Consider the following 11,972-nt stretch of genomic DNA (forward strand, 5'->3'; position numbering starts at 1 on the left):
TAGAAATCCTAACTGATTCATAATTTAATAATTGTAAACTGGTCACACGTTACTCGGGGATGATTGTGACAATCAAATGAGATGTAGAGAAGAAGGTGGCATGTGGGGCGAGGTTGTTCTTTTTGCAATGAAGATATTGGTGGCAATGCTTCTAGCAACCTGGGGGGGCCCTGGCCTTTGTATATGAATGAGGAAGGTACAGACCTGGTAAACCATAGTCAACATCCATTTGTATGGTGAGTATTTATGGAATCACAACTGCATTCTCCTAGGCACTTCAGGAATGTCACTGGGTAGAAGACCGTCCTTGCGAAGTTTACGTCTGAATGGGAAGACATGGTGAATTGGATGTGAACAGTGAATTATGTGTTGGCAAAGGGAGTTGGAAGAGTGGTGGAGGCTAACCTTTAGTAGGCTGTCTCAGGACGTCTATGGCGAAAGTGATGTCAAGATGCAATATTGCCATGTGGGTACCACAATAGCAGCAACCCAGGGGGCAAAGGTCTTGGGAAAAGAGTGCACCTGAATGGTGGAGGAATGAGCAGGAAGCCAGTGTACCTGGACGAAGCTGGAGAAGAACGAAGCAGTGGATGGGGACTTGGCTGTGTTCTTAGTGAGAAGAGCCTCATAGAGACTACTTTTACTTTGAATAAGGTGGGAAGACCCTCCTCACCTTGCCACTTACAGCAGGTGGGTACCTGCCCCAGCCCTTCATCATCCTCAGCACTTGGGAGAGCAGGCCCTGCACCTCACCTGGGCAGCACAGTAGAGCCAATCCTGTTGGTAGAGGTGTGGGCGAGTCAGCCCTGAAGTTGTGAGTATGGAAGAGCTGTCCCCACTACTCATTTGTCTTCTGCTGGCATGGGTAAGAGAGAAATCCCCCCCTCCGTCCCCCTCCCTGAGGCAAGTGAAAGAGCTGGCCTGGAGGTCATAAGAGCGGGAGAGCTGTCTCTGCCTCTCATCAGCTGCAGCACTCGGGAGAATGGCCTACACCTTGCCTGGGCAACACAGTAGAGCTGGCCCTGAAGGCGCAGGTGTGTGAGAGCCGAGCCTGAGGACTTGGAAGCAGGAGAACTGGCCCTGCCCCTTGCTCATCATTACAAGGGGTGAACAGGCCAGGGCAATGCTGGAGAGCACCAGGGTGACAAACACAGCGGAGAGCTGGTGGGTTGACCAACCCTGCAATTAGCCAGGCTCAGAACCAGGGTTATCTGTTGGCCTACCCCAACACCCACCATATCTGGGGGTGGGGCGAGGTTAGGGTGGTCAGTCCTGTGGACTCAGGACTGCAGGATCTCCACAATACAGGGCAGCCATGTGATGCCCAGGAAGAGTCCCAGTGAGGGCACAGCATTGATGGTGCAGTAGAGACCAGGGGTCTCGAACCAGGCCAATGTTTTTTTTCAATAAACACCTGAATGTAAAAATGTATGGATAAAATGGTTTGCTGAGTGACTCAGTGTGTCACTCTAAAGCTTCCTCGATGAGATTTTCTCCTTCCTTTTTTTTTTCTCTTAAATTTTATTTTGTTTTATTGGGAGGGGTGGAGGACAGGTAGGATCAAGAGGCATGATGTGAAAGACACAATTAAAAAAAAAAGATGGGAAGGCATCAGGCATAATTGTTCTTCTCATTTTAAATGGATTCTTAGAGATAGGACACATGACAGGGGATGTGGTAGTTTGAATGAGAATGGTCCCAATAGGCTTCTATGTTTGAATACTTGGTCCCCAGTTGGTGGAACTGTTTGAGAAGAGTTAGGAGGCATGACCTTGTTGGAGGACGTGTGTCCTCCTAGTTGGAGGACTATCTTTGAACTTTCAAAAGCCCATGCCACCCCCAGTTAGCTCTCCCTCTCTTTCTCTCTTTCCCTGCCTCTGCCTCATGTTTGTGGATCAGCAGGTAAGCTCTCAGCTCCTGCTCCGGTGCTGTGCCTGCCTACTTTCCTGCTGCCTGCTGCCTGTCTGCCTGTCTGCCTGCTGCCTGCTGCCTGTCTGCCTGCCTGCCTGCTGCCTGCCTGCTGTCTGCCTGCCTGCTGTCTGCTGCCTGCTGCCTGCTGTCTGCCTGTCTGCCTGCCTGCCTGCTGCCTGCCTGTCTGCCTGCTGCCTGTCTGCCTGCTGCCTGCCTGCTGTCTGCCTGCTGCCTGCCTGTCTTACTGCTGCCTGCCTGCCTGCCTGCTGCCTGCCTGCCTGCCTGTCTTACTGCTGCCTGCCTGTCTGCCTGCCTGCCTGACTGCTGCCTGCCTGTCTGACTACCTGCCTGTCTGCCTGCTGCCTGCCTGCTGTCTGCCTGCCTGCCTGTCTTAATGCTGCCTGCCTGCCTGCCACCATACTCCCTGCTAAGATGGTTGTTGACTCTAACCCTCTTAAACTGAGTACCAAATTAAATGCTTTCTTTTATGAGTTGCCTTGGTCATGATGACTTACCATAGCAATAAAAAAGTAAAAAAGGCAGTGTCTATCTTAGAGTTTCTAGTCACTGCCTATGACTGTACCTTCATATCACACTATGTCACATCCAGTCTAGCTCTGAATCATTCTCATTTGAAATTTCTATTATGTTTCCAATGAGAAATCTGATACAGCAGAGGGTAAAGGTGCATGCCTAATAAAGGCAGAGAGAGAGAGAGAGAGAGAGAGAGAGAGAGAGAGAGAGAGAGAATGATGATGATGATGATGATGATGATGATGATAGGGGTGTGAATCAGCGCAGCCTGAGAAGAAGGGGTGAATTCACTCTCTTCTTTGCATATGTGCTACCCATTGCCCCCTTTTTATCAATTTTTTTTCTATTTGTGGTATTTGTTTCTTTCTGAGATTGTATTTTAATTACATTTCTCTCTTCCCTTTCCTCCTCCCAAAGTTTCCCGTATACTCCTCCCAACTCTCCTTCAAATTCACAGCTCCTGTTCTTAGCAATTGTTACTGCATGCAAATATGTATTTGCATATATATATTCCTAAATATAACCTGTTGTTTTAGTCAATGTTCTGTTGCTGTGAAGAGACACCATGGCCACAGCAACTCTTATAAAGGAAAGCATTTAGTTGGGCTTGTTTACGGTTTCAGAGGTTTAGTCTGTTATCATTATGGCAGGAAGCACGGTGGCACACAGACAAACATGGTGCTGAGGAAGAAGCTGAGAGTTCTACATCTGGATCCACAGACAGCAGAAAGAGAGAGACACCAGGCCTAGCTTGAGCATTTGAAACCCCCAAACCCACCCCAGTGACACACTTCCTCCAACAAGGCCACATCTCCTAATCCCTGTCAAGTAGCACTAATCCCTAATGACCAAGCATTCAAATATCTGAGTCTATAGGGGTCATTTTTATTCAAACCACCACATTCCACTCCCTGGCTCCCATAGCCCTGTAGCTGTACCATAGTGCAAAAAGGCATCGAGTCCAACTTCACATAGTCTATCACAGTCTCAATACCACTTAAAAGTCCAAATTCAAAGTCTCTTCTGAGATTCATGCAATCTCCTAACTGTCATCACCTCTAAAGATCAAAATTAAAAAGCAGATGACACTTCCAATATATAATGGCATAGAATATACATTACTATTCCAAGAGATAGGAAAGGGAGCATAGTGAAGAAATACTGACCAAAACAAGCAGGGCAATCCAAATTCTGCATCTCCATGTTTGACACCAAAGTGCTCTTCAGATCTCTAGTTCCTTTCAGCTTTGTTGACAGGTGGGACACGGGAAAACTTTCAGCTACACTGCAACACACTTCTCTCTCTTGGACCAGTTCCACACCCAATCTGCCGCTTTCCTCAGCAGGTATCCCATGATTCTGGCATCTCCAACACCATGGGGTCTCCAAGGCAATGTAGGCTTCACCTTCACAGCTTCACACAATTACCTCTTTTGGTCTTCATTCAGGGACACCCTTGACACATGCCTGGACTCAGAGGCTTTCCTTGGTCAAGGTGGGAGTTTCTATAATCCCTTTCTTGTATCCTTGACTCTAAAGCCAGAACTATGTAGTTGAAGCTACCAAGTCCTGTTGCTTGCTGGAGCTGGAACATAGCCCTCTCATTCAATTACATCTTTATCAGCTTTCTGTTTTCAGTGGTTTCCTTTACTGCCTAAGCTTTTCTTCGATTCCTTCTCATAAATTAGAAGTTTAGCTGTGTGGGTCTCACTCTGAGGTCACCACTCCCTTTATTCCATTTACCACCAGACTTTTTTTAAATCTGTTTGTCTACTTGTCTTTAATCTACTTGAGCATGGGACTTAGCTCTATTACACTTCCTCGATGTCCCTTTTCTCCTCAAACTGTACATTTTGTATTTTTCCTTGCTCAGCTTGTTCCTTTTCATTATAGATTCGCATAAGACCAACCACTAATAACTATGTGACAGTCTATATTAGACTGTTTTGAAATCTCTTCTGCCAAAGTTGTTAATCCAAAACTCTTCAATTTAGCCTCAGAAAGACTTATTGGACAAGGGCAAAAAGCAGTCACATTCTTGGCCAAAATATCCCAAGCACACTCTCTAAGCCACTTACTAATATGCTTTTCCTTTGAAACCTCTTAAGCAGGGTTGTCATAATCTACATTGCTTTCTGCACCATTGTCTTCTGTGCTCCTACTGGTATGACCCATTAAATTGTTCAACTGCTTTCCTAATGCACATTATGACAACAAGAAGTATAGTCAGGCATACACAGCAAGACCCCACTCCTGGTACTAATTTCTGTCTTAGCCAATGTTCTATTGCTGTGAAGAGACACCATGACCACAGAAACTCTTATAAAGGAAAGCATTTAAGTGGGGCTGGCTTACAGTTTCAGAGGTTTAGTATATTATCAGCATGACAGGATGTGTGGTGGCACACAGGCAAGCATGGTGCTGGTGAAGGAGCTGAAAGTTCTGCATCTGAATCCACAGGTATCAGGAAGAAAGAAACACTGGGCCTGGCTTGAGCATTTGAAACCCCAAAGCTCACACCCAGTGATGCAATTGCTCCGACAAAGCCACACCTACTCCAACAAGGCTACTTCTCCTAATTCCTGTCAAGTAGCACCACTCCCTAATGACCAAGCATCCAAATCTATGAGCCTATGGGAACCATTCCTATTTAAACCACCACACTTGTTGAGTCCATGGAATGTCACCACTCTTTATAGACACGGAAATCAAGCTCCTCTCTTTTCTTTTCTCTGGGCCAGCAGCATGCTTGTAAAGCACCCATGCAAGGCACGACATTTACTTTTTCTCCTTTGACTGGAAAAATGAAGTATTGGAGGGAGATAAACTTATATGATTACTAAAAAGAACAGAAGTACCAGCAGGCTCAAGTGATTTCTCCTAGAGCTTGCTCCAGTGGGGAAAGAGAGAGAGAGATTAGAGAAGTCACTGAACCAAGTTTCTCTTTCTTGTGGGAAATCACAAAGTTGACTGTCTTTGATGAGGCTCCATCAGGGGCAGCTGTTTCTAAACAGTCTTTGATAACAGTTGACAATGCAGCTCTCAGGTGGGGCTGGTAAGCATGTCAACAAGTACAAACACACACTTGAGTGTTTTCCTCCCTCAGTCCAACTTGATGATCAAATCCAATTCCGTATAAAAATCTCAACATGCACTTGAACTCAAAGACGAGGGTGCAATGCATTCTGTCGTGCCAGCTCCTGTTTGGCGTCTGGACTCTTCTGCAAAGCTTGGTCTCCCTGGAGCTCCTGCCATGGAACTCATCCCAGTGCAATCGTGAAAGGTGAGAGGGAGTGACTGCCGTGTGGTGGTTAAAGATGTGCAGCGTTTGGAACGATTTTTCAAATTTCAAGGTTTCAAAACACCTCTTTATGTTTTGAAAGTATGATTCATCCATTTCTGCCTCCTGCTATTCATTTCAGAATTACACAGCAGGATTTGTTAGAAGACCACAGGCAACCATCAACCTCCTCAAAGGCGGTTTTTCTATGTAAACATCCCACAGGCAGATTGCTTGAGGCTGTGTTTATTTATTTCTTAGGATTCTTCACTGCACTTGGGCTCACTTCTTGAATGTGGGAACCCTTTGCCTTGTGAGCACTATTTCTAAACAGGGATTTAGTCGCTGTCATTGACCAAGTGGGGAGGAGCTTCATATATTACGGCTAACAGACTCTCCCCCTCCCCCTCCTCCTTTCTCTGTTCTCTGGACACAGCAGAGGATCTTGATGATCTTGATGCTTTGGGGAAGCATCCACAACAGAATGGGGCCCCTGTACTGGCTTCACAGTGCAGAATCTGCTTTGTGATAATGTCTGATTACAAACTAGGCACACAGTCACGGAAAGTGACATGGAAGGATCTAGAAACAGCGATAAGTAGAAATGGGTTTAACATTGTTTGCTTAGATATGTCTACTTGCTTGGGAAGAAAAGTATTGGACTTAAAGTGATTGGAAAAAAAAAACTTGAAAAAGCTAAACCAATTTACTAAATTCAAACAGGAACAAAATTCAACCCCACCCCTGCCCCCACCCCCACTCCATAGATTCTATGACCCAGACCACCAGGTTTACCCTCAGGGAAAGGAGGTAGTCTAGAATATAAACAACAGATAGACCAGAGGAATACATACGAACATCAACTAATTCTGAACAGTAAACTTAAAGTAAAATTACATTAACGTTTTTTTCAAATTATATTAATGTCCTTTTTTTCCTCTGTGAAAGATGGAACACTCTTGTAAATACAATGATTTGAGAAAAGTAACTTACTTTAATAGAAATACCATTTTCCAATTCCAGAGAAGCAAGTGTCCATATGAGACAGTGGATTCTAAATCGCCTTTCACTCCTGAATCAGCCAAGCAGTGTGATAAGGATACTGCCTAAGAGTGCATCCCCTCTTGTGGAAGACAATAGCTCAGCATGGATGCAGCCGCCATGACAGGGAGGGGACAGTTTTCTTCTCATGCTGGGAACTAGAGCCTTGAAGACTTCACTGCTCAGGCGGATTGTGGATTTTCAAGAGTCTGGAATATTCCAGCTGCTTCCAAAACCAGTATCGAGTAGAGTAACCAGCTACAAAAGTGTAAAGAGTATTTCAGCAATTGGTCCTGTGTAAGTGGTAATTCCGTCCCTGATGTTCTGTCGCCAAGGGAGGCCTGATACTGGGCACATCCTGGGGAGCAGAAGTATGGCTGCAGTGCTTTTGATGATAATTTGCTGAACAATACAGAGGCAAATCAGGGTTAATCTTAGGTAGAGGAATTTTAGGACCAAGATTGAAGTTAACTTTCTGGATGAGAGGACTGAGAGCTAGCTTGAACACTAATGGAAGATTCCAGGCGAAGAAGTCAGGGCAGGCTGCCAGTTCCCAGTCTGAGCTTGGCAGACAGACAGGGCAGCCCTGACAGGGAGCTCTCTGCACATTTTAGCAGAAGGTAGAAAGACTAGATCTAAATGCAGCCAACCTATTGATTTATTCTCTTTGTACTGGACATGGCTTTTTATTAAAGAAAGCAGATATTCAATAGTGTTAACTAGTAATGGGAATTGACTTTTCACTAATTGCACAGACCTTGGCATTAATACACTTTAATGGAACCTGGGCTCTGTGGCCCTCAGATCAATCCTCAAGTTTTTTTCTAAGTCTTCCTGGTCAAAGGACACGAATAGCATTGTAAATGACAAGACCTTTGGAAACATTTTTTAATTATTATTCATGGAATGGGTAGGCAGAGGGATTTTCTTTTAGTCTAGAAAACTAGAGAGAGGATAGTTTTATAATGTGTAAAATATATTAAAACTTCATGGTCTCGAAGAACCTGGAGTTTGATGCCAACTGTTTAGAATTCATTTATGAATGCTGAGAGTTCAACTTCTCACGTACCTGGCGTGGTCCTGCCCTCGAGGGCTGGATTCTCTGGGGCAGAAGACTCATCACTTATTTATTGTTCATTTGTTAGATTTATTAAAAGTAAATAGGATCCCTGACAGCTGCTAGGCTCCCGGGTGGACCTGGAACTGGAGATGCGAGATTCTGTGCTGCTCTAGCAAAACTCCACAGAAGAACCTGACCTCAGTTAGAGGCCACAGCGGGGACACCCAGTCCTCCCCTTCACATTCCTGCACTTCCCACAAAGGCAAACGTCCTATGCCCATCTGTCCAGGGTTGAGTGCCAGATTCTTCCACTGGGCTTGGAGGATGAAGAGGTCTCTTCGGGGCAAAGCAGCTTTGTGTCTAAAGCGTGAGTGTTGAGGGTCTGTGGGAAGGCGTGTGTGTCTCATTCATCTGTGACCGTGACTTTGCATAAAGTTATAGTTAGTCACACATCTTTTCAATCTCTGAATATTTAACCTTAAATGTCGAGAGAGAGAGAGAGAGAGAGAGAGAGAGAGAGAGAGAGAGAGAGAGAGAGAGAAGCAAAGAAGGGAAAAGAGAAAGAGAAAAAATGTTTCTCAGAGCTGTGAATGGAGAAATTTAAATAAAAAAGTTTTTTTTTTTTAAAAGGCTTACTATATTTTAGCTTTTGGGGGCCCCCTCAATGAATGGTAGTTGTGATCAGCTTCATCTCTGAATTCATTGCACTTGGTAAAACCAAGGTCTGTGAATGGATTTGCTCTTTGCTTCTACTGGTGTTGTGTCTATCGTATGCCAGAAACTTTTCCGCCATGCACAACACAGCCCTGACTTTGCAGCTTATAACTGAGTGGGAATAACTAACAGAGCACATATTTGTGAAGAGATGAGGAAACTTTCTAAAATATGATTTTTGTATAGCAAGAAATGCTGGTGGACAGGGCAGAGAGAGGTGGGAGAAAGAGGAAGAAATAGAGACAAGTAAATGAATAAAAATGAATGAAGATGATGATGTTTAATTTTGATTGTCACCTTGATGGCATTTAGAATCATGTGGGGACAAATACGTGGGCCTGTCTGTGAGGGATTATCTTGATTAGGTTCATTGAGGGAGAAGACCCACTTTAAATGTGGGCAGCAGCAAACTACAGGCTCAGATCTCAGAATAAGTAAAATGGAGAAAGGAAGCATTCTCATCTCTCCGTGTTAATGCAATGTGAACAGCTGCCTCATGTCTCCACCACCACGACTTCCCACGGTGATGGACCACCATCTCCTCAAACCGTGAGTCTTCTTGATGCTGCCTTTGCCCAGTATTTATACCATCAGTGAATCAGTGTTAGTCCAGGGATTAACCCAATACCTATGCACATATCCATCCCACCTGCTTTGTTTTAATTCTTCCAGCTGTGTGATTATTCAACACCCCCCCAAACCACAATTATTGAAAGCTTTTCTGTATTTACTTATTTTTCTAGAATACACCTATGGTTTATTCTTTTTTCAGATGATTTTCCATCCTCCCCAAACTGATATGCATAGTACTGGGTCACAGGAAGGCACTTTCATTCAAAACGATAATGTGAGTGAAGCATACCAAATACTCATGCTAGGGAGTTTCTCACCACACAACAAAGTAACACAGTTTCCTATAGGTGATTCTTTCGTTCCTTCCCTGTTTGGCTTCGTGTTCTTTTTCCGAAGCATGCTGTCCACTGAAACCAAGGACTTCATCTCAGAAGTAAACACAACCTCCTGGAAATCACGTCACATTTTGACTTAAAGGAGTCCAACGCCCCCTTCTCACACCTCACTCCTGCACACCCAGTCTTACCGTCCTGGAGTGGATAGCCATGAGAGGTACCTCAGAGTCTGACAGAGGCTTTGCTGTTTCTTTGGCCCTGCAAAAATGTTACACCACTGGACTGCCATGTTGAATTATTTTCAACGGTAGAAATTCTTTAATGCCACATCTCAGACCAAGCTCTAATTTGAAAGTAATAACATTTGGGCAAAGCTCGGCTGTACTTAGTTGCTGCCGAGGGCTTGGTGGGCTTTGAGGTAATTGGTTTTACTCAGTTGCTGATGCTTCGCTTGGACAACTGAGAAATCAAAGAACAGCTCAGTTTGCAGAAAAGCGCAAGTCAGCAGGTTCGTCCAACTCCTATTTCAGGCCTTGTTATGTTATTGGCAATAAAATGCAACTAATATACTGTTAATTAATATTGCATCCTACAGCTAATTTATCACATAATTAATCAGAGTGATAAAGCTGCGGAGAATGCAGCTCACCTTTCGTGTCTCTGCAGCTCATTTAAGCACTTGTATTTATGCACAGTAGTTGTTATGGTCAACGCTGCCAAGTGTTTGGTTGTTCCTGGATGAATGTATTCTATTTTCAAACACTAACTTGCCCCTCAGGAATATTTTATTTAGCAAGACAGGACTTAAAGCGAAAGGGTAACCATTTCTGATCGTAACCTTGGCTTTGTGCTTCTAGTAATTATCCTTTAATTGCATTACCCTATTTGAAATAGAGTTGTAATTGGAAAAAAACAATTTGACATTCCCTGATGCTTACTCTGACATGCACTATTTGCTTTTTATTCAAATGTAAATTTTCTCCATAATACTATCAAAGAAAGAAAAAAATTAAGCAAAATTGAAATGTCAGTAGCAATTTCTGACATGCAGGCAGCGTCATTCACTAGCGTTGTCTGGAAGCCAAGACCTTCAGTTCAGATAGAAGGAAAAAAAAATCAAACTATGAAATTAGCATGCTCTGAGTGCAGGGAGAGATGGATGGCAGCATCACAGATCTATCCCTTTGGGATACGTGTCCACTTTGCACAATGGCTTCAAAGTATCACGTCAGCTGCCAGCTCTAATTTTTGGATGAACATCTCTTTGTGCTTGCAATAAAAATGTTTTTCCTTCAAAAGGGAAGGATCACAAACTTAGCTCTCTTTCACCTGTGAGTTTAATCTGGAGCATGTATTAGGGAGCCCTGAAAGTGGAGCCTCTGATTCCCGTCTTGTGCTACACACTTCTGCAATCGCTTCCCTTTGATTGTGAACTGGACCTTTTGACTCGCTTCTAATGAATAGAACATGGCAAAAGTAATGGCGTGTCACTTCGAAGATTAGGTTACACAAAGTACCGTGGCTTCTGCTGTCCACTTCCCTGTCTCTCTCTCACACACACAGGCTTGTTCTTCGGGAAGCCAGCTGCCATGTTGGGAGATCGTCTATGGTGAGACCTCATGGTAACTGAAGGAGGTTTCTCTCCAAGAGCCAAGGAAGAAGGAAGGCTCTCACTACACTAACTCACAATCTTGTCAACATTGTGGAAGCAACCATCCCTTAGCTGGCTCTTCAGATGATCCCACAGGCTCAGTGAATCTCTGACGGGAACTGCATGAGAACCCTTAATCCAGTGGCACCCAGCCAAGGAGCACCTGGATTTGTGGAACGCAGATGCCAAGGAGACGAATGCTGCTTAGAGCTACTGAGTCTTTTTTTTTTTTTTTTTTTTTTGGTCTGAGGATCGAACCCAGGGCCTTGTGCTTCCTAGGCAAGCGCTATACCACTGAGCTAAATCCCCAACCTGAGCTACTAAGTCTTGAGGTAACTTGTTAAGAGCAATAGATAAATAATACAGGAACAGAGAGACAAGCCGAGATGTATTTGTCTTGTCCTGCTGTTTGGTGGGGGAAATAGGAACAGTAGAGCAATGTCTTATTTTTTATTTATTCTTAAATATATCTAATGCCAGGTCTTTATAAATTTGGATTTATCATACTTACCTGGCACGGGAGACACCATGATCAAGCAGGTGGTTTTCCCAGGGCGAGGCTCACCCATTGCACTTGGGGTGTGTTGACCCCTGTGATTTCCCCAAATGCGGGAAACTCGACTGCATAATTTCTGGTAGTGGGGGACTGTGATCGCGCTCTCCCCTAAAAAAAAAAAGAAAAAAAAATTTGGATTTATCATTTGATCCCAGTGGTTGACATCAAATTTACCAGTCCTTATGATAGTATGATTTAGTCAAACTTTCATGTATTGTTTATCTTTTTATCAGTGCTGTATCCCATGTGGTGTGTTTAGCAGGAAGCTTTGGGCTACCACCGTCACCTTCATAGGTGTTCCTTTAAATGTGAGTATT

The 11,972-nt window shown here is 44.1% G+C and overlaps 1 non-coding gene across 1 annotated transcript; it reads left to right on the top strand.

Moving 5' to 3' along the window:
- Positions 1-11,602: 11,602 nt before the first annotated feature.
- On the top strand, positions 11,603-11,766 carry LOC114699014. The gene has a single exon (XR_003735445.1). It is a non-coding gene; the product is annotated as a U1 spliceosomal RNA (small nuclear RNA).
- Positions 11,767-11,972: the final 206 nt, after the last annotated feature.

This window comes from Peromyscus leucopus, chromosome 4, assembly GCF_004664715.2.
Source record: "Peromyscus leucopus breed LL Stock chromosome 4, UCI_PerLeu_2.1, whole genome shotgun sequence".
NCBI classification, from domain to species: Eukaryota; Metazoa; Chordata; class Mammalia; order Rodentia; family Cricetidae; genus Peromyscus; species Peromyscus leucopus.